We start from the raw sequence: 6,458 nt of genomic DNA, 5'->3' as shown, positions 1-6,458 counted from the left end.
TGTCTATTAATCTATAATTACAGAGAAAGTTTTGTGTAAGTCTATTATTTTTATACTTTCTCCTCGTAGTTCTATAAATTTTTGCTTTATATGGTATTAGGTACATACAAATCAGAATTCTTACATATTTCTAGTAAATGTCAGCTTCATTAATTACAGTGACCCTTTGAATGTAGTATTGCTTTCTGTTTTGACTAACGTTGATATAACTATGCTAACTTTCTTGTACGTTATTTGCTTATTGTATTTTTTCATCTTCTTATTTTCAATTTTTGTATCCTTATGTTTTAGATATATTACTGGTAGGCAGCACGGAGGTGGATTATTCCTCCATTTTCATAATATTTGTGACATGTTGTTCCTGATAAGTTAGTAGACTCGGTATCTTGTTAAAACATGAAAAAGTGCAGTCATATGCTGTAACTTCTATCAAGCCAGTGATTCTTTTGTGATATGACATGATGATCTTCCAAGTATTTATGTTGTTTAGAAACACTGAGTTATCAGTTGTAATAATATTACCAGGTCAAGCAAGATAACCAATCAGAATTGCAAGTTTCTTTTGGTATTGTTACGGGGCCTGGCAACAATCTCTAGAGTCTTCAGAGTGTTACAGAACCTTTTCTGATACTTCCAAGGACAAATTTATATTAATAGAAAGAACAGTACAAGTTGGTAACAGTTATGAATATTCACACAAGTCTCCTTATTACAAAGGAAACAAGATTGATATTCTTGTGAATGTTCTCAATTTAATACCTTATCAAATCAGACTATTTGAACATGTTTTATGATGCAGAAAGCTCTTTCTCTCTATAGCTTCAGGAGAGGGGATATCTCTTTGTCTCTTTTAGACTTTTTTTGTTCATTGTAAAGACTTGTACTCTTTTTAAGGTGAGGCTCTGTTAACTTCATTACTTACTCAGCATAGAAAGAAAAAAAAACCAGGCCCAAGATCTCATTTTTATTTGTAAACGTGGAATAAAGGATGAATAGGATTTTATTTATTAACAGTGAAAGAAGGTGCATATAGCATTATCCCCCCACATTCTGATTTTGCAAATGAGGAATGTGTTATTCTTCACTGAACGCAGTGAATGCAAGAATGGCAGAATGGACAGACAATGGTATTTTCTTCTTAAGGTAATCAAAGTTTAAAACGTAGAGAGCAGCGGGCACTGCAGCACTCTTGGTGAGAAAGGCAAGTTTCACTGCCCACCAAAGTCCCCTACAACAAGAGACTGCAGACCGGTCTCTTGGTTAGGATCTAACTGTCCCACTTCTCCATTCCTTTCCTCCAACCTGTAGCAGAGGTGAACTTGGCAGGCTACTTCATTTATATCTCGGCTGGAACCTTATCTTCCGGGGCCTGCTAGGTTGAATGAATTAGGTCAGACTAAAATCAACTGCCTAATTGAAAATACGGCAAGAGATGTTGTCCTTAACAATTTGATAGTGAGATTTAGAGAGTGAATGAAGCATAAGTAACCAAGGGATTCATTGTTAGTTTCTTAAAAATAGGTTGTTTAATATTCACTTAAGATATGTCTAAGTCTTGCTGAATATTTTCTTTTAAGTGATCTCCTAAAGGCACCATTTTATTCTTTTGGTTGTGTTTCCTCTGGATTTGTGAATATAATAATTATAACTATGCAAATTTAGTTTCCAAAGTCATATATAAAGTATTGTAAAATTTTTTTTTCGTTTATTTATTTTTGGGACAGAGAGAGACAGAGCATGAACGAGGGAGGGGCAGAGAGAGAGGGAGACACAGAATCGGAAACAGGCTCCAGGCTCTGAGCCATCAGCCCAGAGCCTGACGCGGGGCTTGAACCCACGGACCGCGAGATCGTGACCTGGCTGAAGTTGGATGCTTAACCGACTGCGCCACCCAGGCGCCCCAAGTATTGTAAATTTTAATGGAGGGGAATAAGTTTATGCATTCATAAGGAATTTTATTATTCACCTTCCTGAAAACTAGCTTTTACAAAACCTCTAAGAATATTCTGAGTGGTGGGCAGTAGATTTAGTCTGTAAGAAAATACTGTGGATCTCATTCTGCCAACCCCACCTCACCCCAAATGGCATCATCTTAACATTCCTTATTACCCTTTGGAAAAAGGTTAACTAAAAAAATGAATCCAAGGTATTTGTAAGAAAATTAGTTAAATTAGGTCCATGCACAAGTAACAGAAAACACAAATAACAACGGCTTAAATCAAACAGAAACTTCTCTCTCATGTGGTAGAAGCAGGAGATCCTTGGTCCAAGGTTGGAGTGTGTTTCACGTGTGAGGGAGTTAGGTTCTTCTTATCTTGTTTCTCTGCCATCCTCAGCCCATGGCTTCTTTCCTGTGATCTAATATGGCTGCGTAAATTCAGCCTCCATATCTTTCTTCCAGCTAGAGGATATGAGGGCCAAAGAAGGCCACATGGAGCTACAGGGGGAACATTGCTCCTGCAGCTATATATTCAGTGTCAATTGCATTAGACAAAATTAAACAGGTAAGGAAGACTTTATTCGAGACTGTAAGAGTAGAGAAGGGAAACTGAACTTTACTGAACCAAAAATGTGGAGAGATTTGAAAAGCTGGGTGGAGATAATCTTAGGCCACTTATGTTTACTAATTGACCTTACCCAGAGGTAAAAGTAGACCTCCTGTCTTTATGACAGGAGGTAGTTTTACAAATTGGAGCAAGGTAACCACTGAAATTAGGCCTCTACTCTCCCATGGATACTGGGAATTCATGGCCCTATCTTCCTTTAATGTTCACATTGCAAAGAGATGGTTCCCAGGTCCTTGAGAAAGAAAGACATTGGGTCATCAAACGCCCAAGAGGCTTTTAAAGAACTTGCATACATTTCAAAGGAGGCAGAGGAATAATCTGCAATTACAAGTGTTTTAAAGGAAATACTCTAAGAAAAGGGGGTTCAGGGGCCTATAGTGAGGAAGAAATCTGGCTAAAGTTTGTCAAGCCAAGCACATTTAAGGTGCCCTGGTGACCCAGTAAACTCAAGATTCTGTACTAAGGATGAATGGGAGAATGGACATTGGAGGACAACTCGCAATCTGCACCAGTTGGCTTAATAATTTTTTCTCTTTCAGTTTTTTGAAGAAAGACTACAAAAACACAATCATATTTAATTCAATAATTAATCTTATTTGTGGAATTTCATGTGCTATTATGATTTGTATGGTAAAGATTTTGTGGTGTGGGAGACCCTTTCAGTGTTCTAAAAATCCTTTCTGTAAAGTTGACTTGGATTTGTAGTAAAACATTTGTTAAGTGACCTCCTCTTACATGAGCCACTCTCTCTTCCTTCTATCGACAGACTGACTTTTGACCACAGCATGAAAAATGCTCAGACCAGTAGATACTCTCTTATAACCTGCTGAATTTCTTCCAGCCTCAGCATGGTATGCTTTCCAGGAGTCAGTGGTGTTCCTCTCTAAAGTTGATTGTCCTAGCTATGCTTGTTATTGTAATTACATGAGATAATTAATTGTTACAAATTCTAATGAAATATGGAGGTGGATAGAGCATTTTCTATGATAATTAAGGTCAGGCTTTGTAAAGAATCAGTAAACATGATGGCTTAAAAATCACAGTCAATTTAGATGGTAGCAATACTTATAAAAGTCTTGGAAGAAAGACCAAAAATCTGGAGACATTCTGCACCTAGATTTCATCACAAATGTTTTAAAGTTTTATTCTGCTTTAAGGAAACTTAAACTGGGGTTATAGAGAGCGTTTAACAGTCAGTGAGATTTATACAAAAAAAGATGGCATGAAATTCCCATCACAGACATACTCAAGCAAAAGCTTTGGCCCTATGTCAAAAGGCTAACCAAGAAAAGCTTATTACATTTGAAGTTAAAATGTTTATGGTACATTTTCATTATTCGGTACTTGGATCAATTTTAAAAATTAATCTACTAATTACTGTTTCAATCAATCGGTATGAAAACAGAACGAAATAAAAGCCCTAGTAACTGTCATGTTTTATGACGGATACTGACATGTTAAGAGAAGTTTTCCATTGCGTCAGAGGTGGCCAAGGATATTACTGATTGAAACACTTACTCCCACTGGGTGTTATATGTAAGTAATGAATCACTAAATTTTACTCCTGAATCATTATTATACTATATGTTAACTAAATTGGATTTAAATAATATTTACCAAAATAATAGATTAAATAAATAAATAAGAAACTCCATTTGCTTTTCATTTTGGATTCAACAACAAAGAATTCTCTAATTTTAAATGAGATAACTTTAACCCCCCAGATATAAAATTAGACAAAATTGAGCACAAAATTAGGTTTTAGCCTTAACGCTGATTTTTTTTTTTAAGTTCTAAGTTTAGTCTTTTATGAGGTATGAGCGTGACCTTTGTATCCAATATCATCGAAGCAATGACTTCTATATTTTAAGTCATTTAAAAGCAAGTGACATTAATAAAAATACTTTCCTGGAAAAACACTTTAATATGAACATTTTGTGGTAGATATCTTAGTGTTTATTGAGAGCAACAGACTGTCATTTAAGTTGACTTCTATTTGGATTCATCCTGAACTAGAGAGGCTCATTGTGTGTGAAAGCGACTGTAAATTGTCATTATTTTTCAACATTTTATTTATTTTATTTTTTTTTAATTTATATATGAAATTTATTGTCAAATTGGTTTCCATACAACACCCAGTGCTCATCCCAAAAGGTGCCCTCCTCAATACCCATCACCCACCCTCTCCTCCCTCCCACCCCCCATCAACCCTCAGTTTGCTCTCAGTTCTCAACAGTCTCTTATGCTTTGGCTCTCTCCCACTCTAACCTCTTTTTTTTTTTTTTCCTTCCCCTCCCCCATGGGTTCCTGTTAAGTTTCTCAGGATCCACATAAGAGTGAAACCATATGGTATCTGTCTTTCTCTGTATGGCTTATTTCACTTAGCATCACACTCTCCAGTTCCATCCACGTTGCTACAAAAGGCCATATTTCATTTTTTCTCATTGCCACGTAGTATTCCATAGTGTATATAAACCACAATTTCTTTATCCATTCATCAGTTGATGGACATTTAGGCTCTTTCCATAATTTGGCTATTGTTGAGAGTGCTGCTATGAACATTGGGGTACAAGTGCCCCTATGCATCAGTACTCCTGTGTCCCTTGGATAAATTCCTAGCAGTGCTATTGCTGGGTCATAGGGTAGGTCTATTTTTAATTTTCTGAGGAACCTCCACACTGCTTTCCAGAGCGGCTGCACCAATTTGCATTCCCACCAACAGTGCAAGAGGGTTCCCGTTTCTCCACATCCTCTCCAGCATCTATAGTCTCCTGATTTGTTCATTTTGGCCACTCTGACTGGCGTGAGGTGATATCTGAGTGTGGTTTTGATTTGTATTTCCCTGATAAGGAGCGACGCTGAACATCTTTTCATGTGCCTGTTGGCCATCCGGATGTCTTCTTTAGAGAAGTGTCTATTCATGTTTTCTGCCCATTTCTTCACTGGGTTATTTGCTTTTCGGGTGTGGAGTTTGGTGAGCTCTTTATAGATTTTGGATACTAGCCCTTTGTCTGATATGTCATTTGCAAATATCTTTTCCCATTTCGTTGGTTGCCTTTTAGTTTTGTTGGTTGTTTCCTTTGCTGTGCAGAAGCTTTTTATCTTCATAAGGTCCCAGTAATTCACTTTTGCTTTTAATTCCCTTGCCTTTGGGGATGTGTCGAGTAAGAGATTGCTACGGCTGAGGTCAGAGAGGTCTTTTCCTGCTTTCTCCTCTAGGGTTTTGATGGTTTCCTGTCTCACATTCAGGTCCTTGATCCATTTTGAGTTTATTTTTGTGAATGGTGTGAGAAAGTGGTCTAGTTTCAACCTTCTGCATGTTGCTGTCCAGTTCTCCCAGCACCATTTGTTAAAGAGACTGTCTTTTTTCCATTGGATGTTCTTTCCTGCTTTGTCAAAGATGAGTTGGCCATACGTTTGTGGGTCTAGTTCTGGGGTTTCTATTCTATTCCATTGGTCTATGTGTCTGTTTTTGTGCCAATACCATGCTGTCTTGATGATGACAGCTTTGTAGTAGAGGCTAAAGTCTGGGATTGTGATGCCTCCTGCTTTGGTCTTCTTCTTCAAAATTACTTTGGCTATTCGGGGCCTTTTGTGGTTCCATATGAATTTTAGGATTGCTTGTTCTAGTTTTGAGAAGAATGCTGGTGCAATTTTGATTGGGATTGCATTGAATGTGTAGATAGCTTTGGGTAGTATTGACATTTTGACAATATTTATTCTTCCAATCCATGAGCAGGGAATGTCTTTCCATTTCTTTAAATCTTCTTCAATTACCTTCATAAGCTTTCTATAGTTTTCAGCATACAGATCCTTTACATCTTTGGTTAGATTTATTCCTAGGTATTTTATGCTTCTTGGTGCAATTGTGAATGGGATCAGTTTCCTTAT

Source organism: Herpailurus yagouaroundi, unplaced genomic scaffold (genome assembly GCF_014898765.1).
Source record: "Herpailurus yagouaroundi ecotype Mexico unplaced genomic scaffold, PumYag 162, whole genome shotgun sequence".
Taxonomy (NCBI): Eukaryota; Metazoa; Chordata; class Mammalia; order Carnivora; family Felidae; genus Herpailurus; species Herpailurus yagouaroundi.
This window is presented reverse-complemented; position numbering follows the sequence as displayed.